Genomic DNA, 13823 nt, shown 5'->3' with positions numbered 1-13823 from the left:
TTGATTCTTCCTTCCATATGCACATGACAGACTCTGCAAAACATTCTTTATGGTCTGACAGTATTTTATATGTCACGTAAGACCAGTTTTATGGAAAATTGCTGCAGACTCCCGATCTACCCGGCCGATTCTAATGTAGCCGCTGAATCCACTTTTTTGCACCGTCGATGGTGAATAAATTGGTTGCCAGGAAAGCCCGGCTAGCTCAGTCGGTAGAGCATGAGACTCTTAATCTCAGGGTCGTGGGTTCAAGTCCCACGTTGGGCGTTTCAAAATTGATTTACTTTACATTGTTGATGGGGAAATGTGGACTAGTGGTTGTATATCCCTCAACCTTTCAGAACCAATGTTTGAATGCTATTGATAGAGGTCTACATTTACTCATAGCCCTTTGGCAAAACAAGTCACAATTTGTTTGTTTTAGTACTGCGAGTACATTGAAAAAGCCGTCAAGATTAGGCCTAGTGCCTTTGTACCTTCTAAGTATGGAGCAAAACAGGTCAGGATGGCCGAGCGGTCGAAGGCGCCAGACTCAAGGCGTTACCCCTTACTTCCTGGAGAGGTTTCTGGTCTCCTGATGGAGGCGTGGGTTCGAATCCCACTCCTGACAATACTTATGCGATTGATCTCTAGAGCAAATTTCATGGTGTGAAAATTCTTCCCTTGTAAATGTGGTGGCTAATTTGATTCTTCCCTCCATATGCACATGACAGACTCTGCACAAGATTCTTTTATGGTCTGACAGTATTTTATATGTCACGTAAGACCAGTTTTATGGAAAATTGCTGCAGACTCCCGATCTACCCGGCCGATTCTAATGTAGCCGCTGAATCCACTTTTTTGCACCGTCGATGGTGAATAAATTGGTTGCCAGCAAAGCCCGGCTAGCTCAGTCGGTAGAGCATGAGACTCTTAATCTCAGGGTCGTGGGTTGGAGCCCCACGTTTGGCGTTTCTAATTTGACCTACTTTATTTTCTTAATGGGTTTATGTGGCCCAGTACTTCATGACACTTACTCTCTGCCATCGGAGCGGTCTCGTTTAAACACTTGTTGTTATGTTTAAATTCAGTTGAGAGACGTCTACATTTGCTGATAGCATTTCTGCATAAAATATTAGCAGTGTTTTGTTGTAGTACTTTAGTACAAGTTAGAAAATAAACTTTGTTTGCATTGTTATGAGCAAATATAGATCTTGTCTTGAAGCCCGGCTAGCTCAGTAGGTAGAGCATGAGACTTTTAATCTCAGGGTCGTGGGTTCGAGTCCCACGTTGGGTGTTTCAAAATTGATTTACTTTACATTGTTGATGGGGAAATGTGGACTAGTGGTTGTATATCCCTCAACCTTGCAGAACCTATGTTTGAATGCTATTGATAGAGGTCTACATTTACTCATAGCCCTTTGGCAAAACAAGTCACAATTTGTTTGTTTTAGTACTGCGAGTACATTGAAAAAGCCGTCAAGATTAGGCCCAGTGCCTTTGTACCTTCTCAGTATGAAGCAACACAGGTCAGGATGGCCGAGCGGTCGAAGGCGCCAGACTCAAGGCGTTACCCCTTACTTCCTGGAAAGGTTTCTGGTCTCCTGATGGAGGCGTGGGTTCGAATCCCATTCCTGACAATACTTATGCGATTGATCTCTAGAGCAAATTTCATGGTGTGAAAATTCTTCCTTTGTAAATGTGGTGGCTAATTTGATTCTTCCTTCCATATGCACATGACAGACTCTGCACAAGATTCTTTTATGGTCTGACAGTATTTTATATGTCACGTAAGACCAGTTTTATGGAAAATTGCTGCAGACTCCCGATCTACCCGGCCGATTCTAATGTAGCCGCTGAATCCACTTTTTTGCACCGTCAATGGTGAATAAATTGGTTGCCAACAAAGCCCGGCTAGCTCAGTCGGTAGAGCATAAGACTCTTAATCTCAGGGTCGTGGGTTCGAGCCCCACGTTGGGTGTTTCTAATTTGACCTACTTTATTTTCTTAATGGATTTATGTGGCCCAGTACTTCATGACACTTACTCTCTGCCATCGGAGCGGTCTCGTTTAAACACTTGTTGTTATGTTTAAATTCAGTTGAGAGAGGTCTACATTTGCTGATAGCATTTCTGCCTAAAATATTAGCAGTGTTTTGTTGTAGTACTTTAGTACAAGTTAGGAAATAAACTTTGTTTGCATTGTTACGAGCAAATATAGATGTTGTCTTGAAGCCCGGCTAGCTCAGTAGGTAGAGCATGAGACTTTTAATCTCAGGGTCGTGGGTTCAAGTCCCACGTTGGGCGTTTCAAAATTGATTTACTTTACATTGTTGATGGGGAAATGTGGACTAGTGGTTGTATATCCCTCAACCTTGCAGAACCAATGTTTGAATGCTATTGATAGAGGTCTACATTTACTCATAGCCCTTTGGCAAAACAAGTCACAATTTGTTTGTTTTAGTACTGCGAGTACATTGAAAAAGCCGTCAAGATTAGGCCTAGTGCCTTTGTACCTTCTAAGTATGGAGCAAAACAGGTCAGGATGGCCGAGCGGTCGAAGGCGCCAGACTCAAGGCGTTACCCCTTACTTCCTGGAGAGGTTTCTGGTCTCCTGATGGAGGCGTGGGTTCGAATCCCACTCCTGACAATACTTATGCGATTGATCTCTAGAGCAAATTTCATGGTGTGAAAATTCTTCCTTTGTAAATGTGGTGGCTAATTTGATTCTTCCTTCCATATGCACATGACAGACTCTGCAAAACATTCTTTTATGGTCTGACAGTATTTTATATGTCACGTAAGACCAGTTTTATGGAAAATTGCTGCAGACTCCCGATCTACCCGGCCGATTCTAATGTAGCCGCTGAATCCACTTTTTTGCACCGTCGATGGTGAATAAATTGGTTGCCAGAAAAGCCCGGCTAGCTCAGTCGGTAGAGCATGAGACTCTTAATCTCAGGGTCGTGGGTTCAAGTCCCACGTTGGGCGTTTCAAAATTGATTTACTTTACATTGTTGATGGGGAAATGTGGACTAGTGGTTGTATATCCCTCAACCTTGCAGAACCAATGTTTGAATGCTATTGATAGAGGTCTACATTTACTCATAGCCCTTTGGCAAAACAAGTCACAATTTGTTTGTTTTAGTACTGCGAGTACATTGAAAAAGCCGTCAAGATTAGGCCTAGTGCCTTTGTACCTTCTAAGTATGAAGCAAAACATGTCAGGATGGCCGAGCGGTCGAAGGCGCCAGACTCAAGGCGTTACCCCTTACTTCCTGGAGAGGTTTCTGGTCTCCTGATGAAGGCGTGTATTCGAATCCCACTCCTGACAATACTTATGCGATTGATCTCTAGAGCAAATTTCATGGTGTGAAAATTCTTCCTTTGTAAATGTGGTGGCTAATTTGATTCTTCCTTCCATATGCACATGACAGACTCTGCACAAGATTCTTTTATGGTCTGACAGTATTTTATATGTCACGTAAGACCAGTTTTATGGAAAATTGCTGCAGACTCCCGATCTACCCGGCCGATTCTAATGTAGCCGCTGAATCCACTTTTTTGCACCGTCGATGGTGAATAAATTGGTTGCCAGGAAAGCCCGGCTAGCTCAGTCGGTAGAGCATGAGACTCTTAATCTCAGGGTCGTGGTTTGGAGCCCCACGTTGGGCGTTTCTAATTTGACCTACTTTATTTTCTTAATGGGTTTATGTGGCCCAGTACTTCATGACACTTACTCTCTGCCATCGGAGCGGTCTCGTTTAAACACTTGTTGTTATGTTTAAATTCAGTTGAGAGAGGTCTACATTTGCTGATAGCATTTCTGCCTAAAATATTAGCAGTGTTTTGTTGTAGTACTTTAGTACAAGTTAGGAAATAAACTTTGTTTGCATTGTTACGAGCAAATATAGATGTTGTCTTGAAGCCCGGCTAGCTCAGTAGGTAGAGCATGAGACTTTTAATCTCAGGGTCGTGGGTTCAAGTCCCACGTTGGGCGTTTCAAAATTGATTTACTTTACATTGTTGATGGGGAAATGTGGACTAGTGGTTGTATATCCCTCAACCTTGCAGAACCAATGTTTGAATGCTATTGATAGAGGTCTACATTTACTCATAGCCGTTTGGCAAAACAAGTCACAATTTGTTTGTTTTAGTACTGCGAGTACATTGAAAAAGCCGTCAAGATTAGGCCTAGTGCCTTTGTACCTTCTAAGTATGGAGCAACACAGGTCAGGATGGCCGAGCGGTCGAAGGCGCCAGACTCAAGGCGTTACCCCTTACTTCCTGGAGAGGTTTCTGGTCTCCTGATGGAGGCGTGGGTTCGAATCCCACTCCTGACAATACTTATGCGATTGATCTCTAGAGCAAATTTCATGGTGTGAAAATTCTTCCTTTGTAAATGTGGTGGCTAATTTGATTCTTCCTTCCATATGCACATGACAGACTCTGCACAAGATTCTTTTATGGTCTGACAGTATTTTATATGTCACGTAAGACCAGTTTTATGGAAAATTGCTGCAGACTCCCGATCTACCCGGCCGATTCTAATGTAGCCGCTGAATCCACTTTTTTGCACCGTCGATGGTGAATAAATTGGTTGCCACCAAAGCCCGGCTAGCTCAGTCGGTAGAGCATGAGACTCTTAATCTCAGGGGCGTGTGTTCGAGCCCCACGTTGGGCGTTTCTAATTTGACCTACTTTATTTTCTTAATGGGTTTATGTGGCCCAGTACTTCATGACACTTACTCTCTGCCATCGGAGCGGTCTCGTTTAAACACTTGTTGTTATGTTTAAATTCAGTTGAGAGAGGTCTACATTTGCTGATAGCATTTCTGCCTAAAATATTAGCAGTGTTTTGTTGTAGTACTTTAGTACACGTTAGGAAATAAACTTTGTTTGCATTGTTACGAGCAAATATAGATCTTGTCTTGAAGCCCGGCTAGCTCAGTAGGTAGAGCATGAGACTTTTAATCTTAGGGTCGTGGGTTCAAGTCCCACGTTGGGCGTTTCAAAATTGATTTACTTTACATTGTTGATGGGGAAATGTGGACTAGTGGTTGTATATCCCTCAACCTTGCAGAACCAATGTTTGAATGCTATTGATAGAGGTCTACATTTACTCATAGCCCTTTGGCAAAACAAGTCACAATTTGTTTGTTTTAGTACTGCGAGTACATTGAAAACGCCGTCAAGATTAGGCCTAGTGCCTTTGTACCTTCTAAGTATGGAGCAACACAGGTCAGGATGGCCGAGCGGTCGAAGGCGCCATACTCAAGGCGTTACCCCTTACTTCCTGGAGAGGTTTCTGGTCTCCTAATGGAGGCGTGGGTTCGAATCCCACTCCTGACAATACTTATGCGATTGATCTCTAGAGCAAATTTCATGGTGTGAAAATTCTTCCCTTGTAAATGTGGTGGCTAATTTGATTCTTCCTTCCATATGCACATGACAGACTCTGCACAAGATTCTTTTATGGTCTGAAAGTATTTTATATGTCACGTAAGACCAGTTTTATGGAAAATTGCTGCAGACTCCCGATCTACCCGGCCGATTCTAATGTAGCCGCTGAATCCACTTTTTTGCACCGTCGATGGTGAATAAATTGCTTGCCAGGAAAGCCCGGCTAGCTCAGTCGGTAGAGCATGAGACTCTTAATCTCAAGGTCGTGGGTTCGAGCCCCACGTTGGGAGTTTCTAATTTGACCTACTTTATTTTCTTAATGGGTTTATGTGGCCCAGTACTTCATGACACTTACTCTCTGCCATCGGAGCGGTCTCGTTTAAACACTTGTTGTTATTTTTAAATTCAGTTGAGATAGGTCTACATTTGCTGATAGCATTTCTGCCTAAAATATTAGCAGTGTTTTGTTGTAGTACTTTAGTACAAGTTAGGAAATAAACTTTGTTTGCATTGTTACGAGCAAATATAGATCTTGTCTTGAAGCCCGGCTAGCTCAGTAGGTAGAGCATGAGACTTTTAATCTCAGGGTCGTGGGTTCAAGTCCCACGTTGGGCGTTTCAAAATTGATTTACTTTACATTGTTGATGGGGAAATGTGGACTAGTGGTTGTATATCCCTCAACCTTGCAGAACCAATGTTTGAATGCTATTGATAGAGGTCTACATTTACTCATAGCCCTTTGGCAAAACAAGTCACAATTTGTTTGTTTTAGTACTGCGAGTACATTGAAAAAGCCGTCAAGATTAGGCCTAGTGCCTTTGTACCTTCTAAGTATGGAGCAACACAGGTCAGGATGGCCGAGCGGTCGAAGGCGCCATACTCAAGGTGTTACCCCTTACTTCCTGGAGAGGTTTCTGGTCTCCTAATGGAGGCGTGGATTCGAATCCCACTCCTGACAATACTTATGCGATTGATCTCTAGAGCAAATTTCATGGTGTGAAAATTCTTCCCTTGTAAATGTGGTGGCTAATTTGATTCTTCCTTCCATATGCACATGACAGACTCTGCACAAGATTCTTTTATGGTCTGACAGTATTTTATATGTCACGTAAGACCAGTTTTATGGAAAATTGCTGCAGACTCCCGATCTACCCGGCCGATTCTAATGTAGCCGCTGAATCCACTTTTTTGCACCGTCGATGGTGAATAAATTGCTTGCCAGGAAAGCCCGGCTAGCTCAGTCGGTAGAGCATGAGACTCTTAATCTCAGGGTCGTGGGTTCGAGCCCCACGTTGGGAGTTTCTAATTTGACCTACTTTATTTTCTTAATGGGTTTATGTGGCCCAGTACTTCATGACACTTACTCTCTGCCATCAGAGCGGTCTCGTTTAAACACTTGTTGTTATGTTTAAATTCAGTTGAGAGAGGTCTACATTTGCTGATAGCATTTCTGCCTAAAATATTAGCAGTGTTTTGTTGTAGTACTTTAGTACAAGTTAGGAAATAAACTTTGTTTGCATTGTTACGAGCAAATATAGATCTTGTCTTGAAGCCCGGCTAGCTCAGTAGGTAGAGCATGAGACTTTTAATCTCAGGGTCGTGGGTTCAAGTCCCACGTTAGGCGTTTCAAAATTGATTTACTTTACATTGTTGATGGGGAAATGTGGACTAGTGGTTGTATATCCCTCAACCTTGCAGAACCAATGTTTGAATGCTATTGATAGAGGTCTACATTTACTCATAGCCCTTTGGCAAAACAAGTCACAATTTGTTTGTTTTAGTACTGCAAGTACATTGAGAAAGCCGTCAAGATTAGGCCTAGTGCCTTTGTACCTTCTAAGTATGGAGCAACACAGGTCAGGATGGCCGAGCGGTCGAAGGCGCCACACTCAAGGCGTTACCCCTTACTTCCTGGAGAGGTTTCTGGTCTCCTGATGGAGGCGTGTATTCGAATCCCACTCCTGACAATACTTATGCGATTGATCTCTAGAGCAAATTTCATGGTGTGAAAATTCTTCCTTTGTAAATGTGGTGGCTAATTTGATTCTTCCTTCCATATGCACATGACAGACTCTGCACAAGATTCTTTTATGGTCTGACAGTATTTTATATGTCACGTAAGACCAGTTTTATGGAAAATTGCTGCAGACTCCCGATCTACCCGGCCGATTCTAATGTAGCCGCTGAATTCACTTTTTTGCACCGTCGATGGTGAATAAATTGGTTGCCAGGAAAGCCCGGCTAGCTCAGTCGGTAGAGCATGAGACTCTTAATCTCAGGGTCGTGGGTTGGAGCCCCACGTTGGGCGTTTCTAATTTGACCTACTTTATTTTCTTAATGGGTTTATGTGGCCCAGTACTTCATGACACTTACTCTCTGCCATCGGAGCGGTCTCGTTTAAACACTTGTTGTTATGTTTAATTTCAGTTGAGAGAGGTCTACATTTGCTGATAGCATTTCTGCCTAAAATATTAGCTGTGTTTTGTTGTACTTTAGTACAAGTTAGGAAATAAACTTTGTTTGCATTGTTACGAGCAAATATAGATCTTGTCTTGAAGCCCGGCTAGCTCAGTAGGTAGAGCATGAGACTTTTAATCTCAGGGTCGTGGGTTCAAGTCCCACGTTGGGCGTTTCAAAATTGATGTACTTTACATTGTTGATGGGGAAATGTGGACTAGTGGTTGTATATCCCTCAACCTTGCAGAACCAATGTTTGAATGCTATTGATAGAGGTCTACATTTACTCATAGCCCTTTGGCAAAACAAGTCACAATTTGTTTGTTTTAGTACTGCGAGTACATTGAAAAAGCCGTCAAGATTAGGCCTAGTGCCTTTGTACCTTCTAAGTATGGAGCAACACAGGTCAGGATGGCCGAGCGGTCGAAGGCGCCAGACTCAAGGCGTTACCCCTTACTTCCTGGAGAGGCTTCTCGTCTCCTGATGGAGGCGTGGGTTCGAATCCCACTCCTGACAATACTTATGCGATTGATCTCTAGAGCAAATTTCATGGTGTGAAAATTCTTCCTTTGTAAATGTGGTGGCTAATTTGATTCTTCCTTCCATATGCACATGACAGACTCTGCACAAGATTCTTTTATGGTCTGACAGTATTTTATATGTCACGTAAGACCAGTTTTATGGAAAATTGCTGCAGACTCCCGATCTACCCGGCCGATTCTAATGTAGCCGCTGAATCCACTTTTTTGCACCGTCGATGGTGAATAAATTGGTTGCCAGGAAAGCCCGGCTAGCTCAGTCGGTAGAGCATGAGACTCTTAATCTCAGGGTCGTGGGTTGGAGCCCCACGTTGGGCGTTTCTAATTTGACCTACTTTATTTTCTTAATGGGTTTATGTGGCCCAGTACTTCATGACACTTACTCTCTGCCATCGGAGCGGTCTCGTTTAAACACTTGTTGTTATGTTTAAATTCAGTTGAGAGAGGTCTACATTTGCTGATAGCATTTCTGCCTAAAATATTAGCTGTGTTTTGTTGTAGTACTTTAGTACAAGTTAGGAAATAAACTTTGTTTGCATTGTTACGAGCAAATATAGATCTTGTCTTGAAGCCCGGCTAGCTCAGTAGGTAGAGCATGAGACTTTTAATCTCAGGGTCGTGGGTTCAAGTCCCACGTTGGGCGTTTCAAAATTGATTTACTTTACATTGTTGATGGGGAAATGTGGACTAGTGGTTGTATATCCCTCAACCTTGCAGAACCAATGTTTGAATGCTATTGATAGAGGTCTACATTTACTCATAGCCCTTTGGCAAAACAAGTCACAATTTGTTTGTTTTAGTACTGCGAGTACATTGAAAAAGCCGTCAAGATTAGGCCTAGTGCCTTTGTACCTTCTAAGTATGGAGCAACACAGGTCAGGATGGCCGAGCGGTCGAAGGCGCCAGACTCAAGGCGTTACCCCTTACTTCCTGGAGAGGTTTCTGGTCTCCTGATGGAGGCGTGGGTTCGAATCCCACTCCTGACAATACTTATGCGATTGATCTCTAGAGCAAATTTCATGGTGTGAAAATTCTTCCTTTGTAAATGTGGTGGCTAATTTGATTCTTCCTTCCATATGCACATGACAGACTCTGCACAAGATTCTTTTATGGTCTGACAGTATTTTATATGTCACGTAAGACCAGTTTGATGGAAAATTGCTGCAGACTCCCGATCTACCCGGCCGATTCTAATGTAGCCGCTGAATCCACTTTTTTGCACCGTCGATGGTGAATAAATTGCTTGCCAGGAAAGCCCGGCTAGCTCAGTCGGTAGAGCATGAGACTCTTAATCTCAGGGTCGTGGGTTCGAGCCCCACGTTGGGAGTTTCTAATTTGACCTACTTTATTTTCTTAATGGGTTTATGTGGCCCAGTACTTCATGACACTTACTCTCTGTCATCGGAGCGGTCTCGTTTAAACACTTGTTGTTATGTTTAAATTCAGTTGAGAGAGGTCTACATTTGCTGATAGCATTTCTGCCTAAAATATTAGCAGTGTTTTGTTGTAGTACTTTAGTACACGTTAGGAAATAAACTTTGTTTGCATTGTTACGAGCAAATATAGATCTTGTCTTGAAGCCCGGCTAGCTCAGTAGGTAGAGCATGAGACTTTTAATCTCAGGGTCGTGGGTTCAAGTCCCACGTTGGGCGTTTCAAAATTGATTTACTTTACATTGTTGATGGGGAAATGTGGACTAGTGGTTGTATATCCCTCAACCTTGCAGAACCAATGTTTGAATGCTATTGATAGAGGTCTACATTTACTCATAGCCCTTTGGCAAAACAAGTCACAATTTGTTTGTTTTAGTACTGCGAGTACATTGAAAAAGCCGTCAAGATTAGGCCTAGTGCCTTTGTACCTTCTAAGTATGGAGCAACACAGGTCAGGATGGCCGAGCGGTCGAAGGCGCCAGACTCAAGGCGTTACCCCTTACTTCCTGGAGAGGTTTCTGGTCTCCTAATGGAGGCGTGGGTTCGAATCCCACTCCTGACAATACTTATGCGATTGATCTCTAGAGCAAATTTCATGGTGTGAAAATTCTTCCTTTGTAAATGTGGTGGCTAATTTGATTCTTCCTTCCATATGCACATGACAGACTCTGCACAAGATTCTTTTATGGTCTGACAGTATTTTATATGTCACGTAAGACCAGTTTTATGGAAAATTGCTGCAGACTCCCGATCTACCCGGCCGATTCTAATGTAGCCGCTGAATCCACTTTTTTGCACCGTCGATGGTGAATAAATTGGTTGCCAGGAAAGCCCGGCTAGCTCAGTCGGTAGAGCATGAGACTCTTAATCTCAGGGTCGTGGGTTCGAGCCCCACGTTGGGAGTTTCAAAATTGATTTACTTTACATTGTTGATGGGGAAATGTGGACTAGTGGTTGTATATCCCTCAACCTTGCAGAACCAATGTTTGAATGCTATTGATAGAGGTCTACATTTACTCATAGCCCTTTGGCAAAACAAGTCACAATTTGTTTGTTTTAGTACTGCGAGTACATTGAAAAAGCCGTCAAGATTAGGCCTAGTGCCTTTGTACCTTCTAAGTATGGAGCAACACAGGTCAGCATGGCCGAGCGGTCGAAGGCGCCAGACTCAAGGCGTTACCCCTTACTTCCTGGAGAGGTTTCTGGTCTCCTAATGGAGGCGTGGGTTCGAATCCCACTCCTGACAATACTTATGCGATTGATCTCTAGAGCAAATTTCATGGTGTGAAAATTCTTCCTTTGTAAATGTGGTGGCTAATTTGATTCTTCCTTCCATATGCACATGACAGACTCTGCACAAGATTCTTTTATGGTCTGACAGTATTTTATATGTCACGTAAGACCAGTTTTATGGAAAATTGCTGCTGACTCCCGATCTACCCGGCCGATTCTAATGTAGCCGCTGAATCCACTTTTTTGCACCGTCGATGGTGAATAAATTGGTTGCCAGGAAAGCCCGGCTAGCTCAGTCGGTAGAGCATGAGACTCTTAATCTCAGGGTCGTGGGTTCGAGCCCCACGTTGGGAGTTTCTAATTTGACCTACTTTATTTTCTTAATGGGTTTATGTGGCCCAGTACTTCATGACACTTACTCTCTGCCATCGGAGCGGTCTCGTTTAAACACTTGTTGTTATGTTTAAATTCAGTTGAGAGAGGTCTACATTTGCTGATAGCATTTCTGCCTAAAATATTAGCAGTGTTTTGTTGTAGTACTTTAGTACAAGTTAGGAAATAAACTTTGTTTGCATTGTTACGAGCAAATATAGATCTTGTCTTGAAGCCCGGCTAGCTCAGTAGGTAGAGCATGAGACTTTTAATCTCAGGGTCGTGGGTTCAAGTCCCACGTTAGGCGTTTCAAAATTGATTTACTTTACATTGTTGATGGGGAAATGTGGACTAGTGGTTGTATATCCCTCAACCTTGCAGAACCAATGTTTGAATGCTATTGATAGAGGTCTACATTTACTCATAGCCCTTTGGCAAAACAAGTCACAATTTGTTTGTTTTAGTACTGCAAGTACATTGAGAAAGCCGTCAAGATTAGGCCTAGTGCCTTTGTACCTTCTAAGTATGGAGCAACACAGGTCAGGATGGCCGAGCGGTCGAAGGCGCCACACTCAACGCGTTACCCCTTACTTCCTGGAGAGGTTTCTGGTCTCCTGATGGAGGCGTGTATTCGAATCCCACTCCTGACAATACTTATGCGATTGATCTCTAGAGCAAATTTCATGGTGTGAAAATTCTTCCTTTGTAAATGTGGTGGCTAATTTGATTCTTCCTTCCATATGCACATGACAGACTCTGCACAAGATTCTTTTATGGTCTGACAGTATTTTATATGTCACGTAAGACCAGTTTTATGGAAAATTGCTTCAGACTCCCGATCTACCCGGCCGATTCTAATGTAGCCGCTGAATCCACTTTTTTGCACCGTCGATGGTGAATAAATTGGTTGCCAGGAAAGCCCGGCTAGCTCAGTCGGTAGAGCATGAGACTCTTATTCTCAGGGTCGTGGGTTCGAGCCCCACGTTGGGAGTTTCTAATTTGACCTACTTTATTTTCTTAATGGGTTTATGTGGCCCAGTACTTCATGACACTTACTCTCTGCCATCGGAGCGGTCTCGTTTAAACACTTGTTGTTATGTTTAAATTCAGTTGAGAGAGGTCTACATTTGCTGATAGCATTTCTGCCTAAAATATTAGCAGTGTTTTGTTGTAGTACTTTAGTACAAGTTAGGAAATAAACTTTGTTTGCATTGTTACGAGCAAATATAGATTTTGTCTTGAAGCCCGGCTAGCACAGTAGGTAGAGCATGAGACTTTTAATCTCAGGGTCGTGGGTTCAAGTCCCACGTTGGGCGTTTCAAAATTGATTTACTTTACATTGTTGATGGGGAAATGTGGACTAGTGGTTGTATATCCCTCAACCTTGCAGAACCAATGTTTGAATGCTATTGATAGAGGTCTACATTTACTCATAGCCCTTTGGCAAAACAAGTCACAATTTGTTTGTTTTAGTACTGCGAGTACATTGAAAAAGCCGTCAAGATTAGGCCTAGTGCCTTTGTACCTTCTAAGTATGGAGCAACACAGGTCAGGATGGCCGAGCGGTCGAAGGCGCCAGACTCAAGGCGTTACCCCTTACTTCCTGGAGAGGTTTCTGGTCTCCTGATGGAGGCGTGGGTTCGAATCCCACTCCTGACAATACTTATGCGATTGATCTCTAGAGCAAATTTCATGGTGTGAAATTTCTTCCCTTGTAAATGTGGTGGCTAATTTGATTCTTCCTTCCATATGCACATGACAGACTCTGCATAAGATTCTTTTATGGTCTGACAGTATTTTATATGTCACGTAAGACCAGTTTTATGGAAAATTGCTGCAGACTCCCGATCTACCCGGCCGATTCTAATGTAGCCGCTGAATCCACTTTTTTGCACCGTCGATGGTGAATAAATTGGTTGCCAGGAAAGCCCGACTAGCTCAGTCGGTAGAGCATGAGACTCTTAATCTCAGGGTCGTGGGTTCGAGCCCCACGTTGGGAGTTTCTAATTTGACCTACTTTATTTTCTTAATGGGTTTATGTGGCCCAGTGCTTCATGACACTTACTCTCTGCCATCGGAGCGGTCTCGTTTAAACACTTGTTGTTATGTTTAAATTCAGTTGAGAGAGGTCTACATTTGCTGATAGCATTTCTGCCTAAAATATTAGCAGTGTTTTGTTGTAGTACTTTAGTACAAGTTAGGAAATAAACTTTGTTTGCATTGTTACGAGCAAATATAGATCTTGTCTTGAAGCCCGGCTAGCTCAGTAGGTAGAGCATGAGACTTTTAATCTCAGGGTCGTGGGTTCAAGTCCCACGTTAGGCGTTTCAAAATTGATTTACTTTACATTGTTAATGTGGACTAGTGGTTGTATATCCCTCAACCTTGCAGAACCAATGTTTGAATGC

At 42.9% G+C, this 13823-nt stretch overlaps 36 non-coding genes across 36 annotated transcripts; all 36 read left to right on the top strand.

Annotated features, from left to right (window-relative positions):
- Positions 1–194: 194 nt before the first annotated feature.
- On the top strand, positions 195–267 carry trnak-cuu (transfer RNA lysine (anticodon CUU)). Its single transcript has one exon. It is a non-coding gene; the product is annotated as a tRNA-Lys (tRNA).
- A 232-nt stretch (positions 268–499) lies between these two features.
- On the top strand, positions 500–610 carry trnal-caa (transfer RNA leucine (anticodon CAA)). The gene is made up of 2 exons: positions 500–537; positions 565–610. It is a non-coding gene; the product is annotated as a tRNA-Leu (tRNA).
- Positions 611–878: 268 nt separating this feature from the next.
- trnak-cuu (transfer RNA lysine (anticodon CUU)) lies at positions 879–951 on the top strand. Its single transcript has one exon. It is a non-coding gene; the product is annotated as a tRNA-Lys (tRNA).
- Positions 952–1203: 252 nt separating this feature from the next.
- Positions 1204–1276, top strand: trnak-uuu (transfer RNA lysine (anticodon UUU)). Its single transcript has one exon. It is a non-coding gene; the product is annotated as a tRNA-Lys (tRNA).
- Positions 1277–1508: 232 nt separating this feature from the next.
- trnal-caa (transfer RNA leucine (anticodon CAA)) lies at positions 1509–1619 on the top strand. Its single transcript has 2 exons — positions 1509–1546; positions 1574–1619. It is a non-coding gene; the product is annotated as a tRNA-Leu (tRNA).
- A 268-nt stretch (positions 1620–1887) lies between these two features.
- trnak-cuu (transfer RNA lysine (anticodon CUU)) lies at positions 1888–1960 on the top strand. Its single transcript has one exon. It is a non-coding gene; the product is annotated as a tRNA-Lys (tRNA).
- A 252-nt stretch (positions 1961–2212) lies between these two features.
- On the top strand, positions 2213–2285 carry trnak-uuu (transfer RNA lysine (anticodon UUU)). Its single transcript has one exon. It is a non-coding gene; the product is annotated as a tRNA-Lys (tRNA).
- Positions 2286–2517: 232 nt separating this feature from the next.
- trnal-caa (transfer RNA leucine (anticodon CAA)) lies at positions 2518–2628 on the top strand. Its single transcript has 2 exons — positions 2518–2555; positions 2583–2628. It is a non-coding gene; the product is annotated as a tRNA-Leu (tRNA).
- Positions 2629–2896: 268 nt separating this feature from the next.
- On the top strand, positions 2897–2969 carry trnak-cuu (transfer RNA lysine (anticodon CUU)). The gene has a single exon. It is a non-coding gene; the product is annotated as a tRNA-Lys (tRNA).
- Positions 2970–3905: 936 nt separating this feature from the next.
- Positions 3906–3978, top strand: trnak-uuu (transfer RNA lysine (anticodon UUU)). Its single transcript has one exon. It is a non-coding gene; the product is annotated as a tRNA-Lys (tRNA).
- Positions 3979–4210: 232 nt separating this feature from the next.
- trnal-caa (transfer RNA leucine (anticodon CAA)) lies at positions 4211–4321 on the top strand. Its single transcript has 2 exons — positions 4211–4248; positions 4276–4321. It is a non-coding gene; the product is annotated as a tRNA-Leu (tRNA).
- Positions 4322–4589: 268 nt separating this feature from the next.
- trnak-cuu (transfer RNA lysine (anticodon CUU)) lies at positions 4590–4662 on the top strand. Its single transcript has one exon. It is a non-coding gene; the product is annotated as a tRNA-Lys (tRNA).
- A 252-nt stretch (positions 4663–4914) lies between these two features.
- trnak-uuu (transfer RNA lysine (anticodon UUU)) lies at positions 4915–4987 on the top strand. The gene has a single exon. It is a non-coding gene; the product is annotated as a tRNA-Lys (tRNA).
- Positions 4988–5219: 232 nt separating this feature from the next.
- trnal-caa (transfer RNA leucine (anticodon CAA)) lies at positions 5220–5330 on the top strand. Its single transcript has 2 exons — positions 5220–5257; positions 5285–5330. It is a non-coding gene; the product is annotated as a tRNA-Leu (tRNA).
- A 268-nt stretch (positions 5331–5598) lies between these two features.
- trnak-cuu (transfer RNA lysine (anticodon CUU)) lies at positions 5599–5671 on the top strand. The gene has a single exon. It is a non-coding gene; the product is annotated as a tRNA-Lys (tRNA).
- Positions 5672–5923: 252 nt separating this feature from the next.
- On the top strand, positions 5924–5996 carry trnak-uuu (transfer RNA lysine (anticodon UUU)). Its single transcript has one exon. It is a non-coding gene; the product is annotated as a tRNA-Lys (tRNA).
- Positions 5997–6607: 611 nt separating this feature from the next.
- trnak-cuu (transfer RNA lysine (anticodon CUU)) lies at positions 6608–6680 on the top strand. Its single transcript has one exon. It is a non-coding gene; the product is annotated as a tRNA-Lys (tRNA).
- A 252-nt stretch (positions 6681–6932) lies between these two features.
- Positions 6933–7005, top strand: trnak-uuu (transfer RNA lysine (anticodon UUU)). The gene has a single exon. It is a non-coding gene; the product is annotated as a tRNA-Lys (tRNA).
- Positions 7006–7616: 611 nt separating this feature from the next.
- trnak-cuu (transfer RNA lysine (anticodon CUU)) lies at positions 7617–7689 on the top strand. Its single transcript has one exon. It is a non-coding gene; the product is annotated as a tRNA-Lys (tRNA).
- A 249-nt stretch (positions 7690–7938) lies between these two features.
- trnak-uuu (transfer RNA lysine (anticodon UUU)) lies at positions 7939–8011 on the top strand. Its single transcript has one exon. It is a non-coding gene; the product is annotated as a tRNA-Lys (tRNA).
- Positions 8012–8243: 232 nt separating this feature from the next.
- Positions 8244–8354, top strand: trnal-caa (transfer RNA leucine (anticodon CAA)). Its single transcript has 2 exons — positions 8244–8281; positions 8309–8354. It is a non-coding gene; the product is annotated as a tRNA-Leu (tRNA).
- Positions 8355–8622: 268 nt separating this feature from the next.
- Positions 8623–8695, top strand: trnak-cuu (transfer RNA lysine (anticodon CUU)). Its single transcript has one exon. It is a non-coding gene; the product is annotated as a tRNA-Lys (tRNA).
- Positions 8696–8947: 252 nt separating this feature from the next.
- On the top strand, positions 8948–9020 carry trnak-uuu (transfer RNA lysine (anticodon UUU)). Its single transcript has one exon. It is a non-coding gene; the product is annotated as a tRNA-Lys (tRNA).
- A 232-nt stretch (positions 9021–9252) lies between these two features.
- trnal-caa (transfer RNA leucine (anticodon CAA)) lies at positions 9253–9363 on the top strand. Its single transcript has 2 exons — positions 9253–9290; positions 9318–9363. It is a non-coding gene; the product is annotated as a tRNA-Leu (tRNA).
- Positions 9364–9631: 268 nt separating this feature from the next.
- On the top strand, positions 9632–9704 carry trnak-cuu (transfer RNA lysine (anticodon CUU)). The gene has a single exon. It is a non-coding gene; the product is annotated as a tRNA-Lys (tRNA).
- Positions 9705–9956: 252 nt separating this feature from the next.
- trnak-uuu (transfer RNA lysine (anticodon UUU)) lies at positions 9957–10029 on the top strand. The gene has a single exon. It is a non-coding gene; the product is annotated as a tRNA-Lys (tRNA).
- Positions 10030–10261: 232 nt separating this feature from the next.
- Positions 10262–10372, top strand: trnal-caa (transfer RNA leucine (anticodon CAA)). Its single transcript has 2 exons — positions 10262–10299; positions 10327–10372. It is a non-coding gene; the product is annotated as a tRNA-Leu (tRNA).
- A 268-nt stretch (positions 10373–10640) lies between these two features.
- On the top strand, positions 10641–10713 carry trnak-cuu (transfer RNA lysine (anticodon CUU)). The gene has a single exon. It is a non-coding gene; the product is annotated as a tRNA-Lys (tRNA).
- A 232-nt stretch (positions 10714–10945) lies between these two features.
- On the top strand, positions 10946–11056 carry trnal-caa (transfer RNA leucine (anticodon CAA)). Its single transcript has 2 exons — positions 10946–10983; positions 11011–11056. It is a non-coding gene; the product is annotated as a tRNA-Leu (tRNA).
- Positions 11057–11324: 268 nt separating this feature from the next.
- Positions 11325–11397, top strand: trnak-cuu (transfer RNA lysine (anticodon CUU)). Its single transcript has one exon. It is a non-coding gene; the product is annotated as a tRNA-Lys (tRNA).
- A 252-nt stretch (positions 11398–11649) lies between these two features.
- trnak-uuu (transfer RNA lysine (anticodon UUU)) lies at positions 11650–11722 on the top strand. The gene has a single exon. It is a non-coding gene; the product is annotated as a tRNA-Lys (tRNA).
- A 611-nt stretch (positions 11723–12333) lies between these two features.
- On the top strand, positions 12334–12406 carry trnak-cuu (transfer RNA lysine (anticodon CUU)). The gene has a single exon. It is a non-coding gene; the product is annotated as a tRNA-Lys (tRNA).
- Positions 12407–12658: 252 nt separating this feature from the next.
- trnak-uuu (transfer RNA lysine (anticodon UUU)) lies at positions 12659–12731 on the top strand. Its single transcript has one exon. It is a non-coding gene; the product is annotated as a tRNA-Lys (tRNA).
- Positions 12732–12963: 232 nt separating this feature from the next.
- Positions 12964–13074, top strand: trnal-caa (transfer RNA leucine (anticodon CAA)). Its single transcript has 2 exons — positions 12964–13001; positions 13029–13074. It is a non-coding gene; the product is annotated as a tRNA-Leu (tRNA).
- A 268-nt stretch (positions 13075–13342) lies between these two features.
- On the top strand, positions 13343–13415 carry trnak-cuu (transfer RNA lysine (anticodon CUU)). The gene has a single exon. It is a non-coding gene; the product is annotated as a tRNA-Lys (tRNA).
- A 252-nt stretch (positions 13416–13667) lies between these two features.
- Positions 13668–13740, top strand: trnak-uuu (transfer RNA lysine (anticodon UUU)). The gene has a single exon. It is a non-coding gene; the product is annotated as a tRNA-Lys (tRNA).
- Positions 13741–13823: the final 83 nt, after the last annotated feature.

This window comes from Xiphophorus couchianus, chromosome 15 (genome assembly GCF_001444195.1).
Source record: "Xiphophorus couchianus chromosome 15, X_couchianus-1.0, whole genome shotgun sequence".
Lineage (NCBI taxonomy): Eukaryota > Metazoa > Chordata > Actinopteri > Cyprinodontiformes > Poeciliidae > Xiphophorus > Xiphophorus couchianus.
The sequence above is the reverse complement of the archived record's forward strand: the minus strand, read 5'-3'. Positions and strand labels throughout refer to the sequence as shown.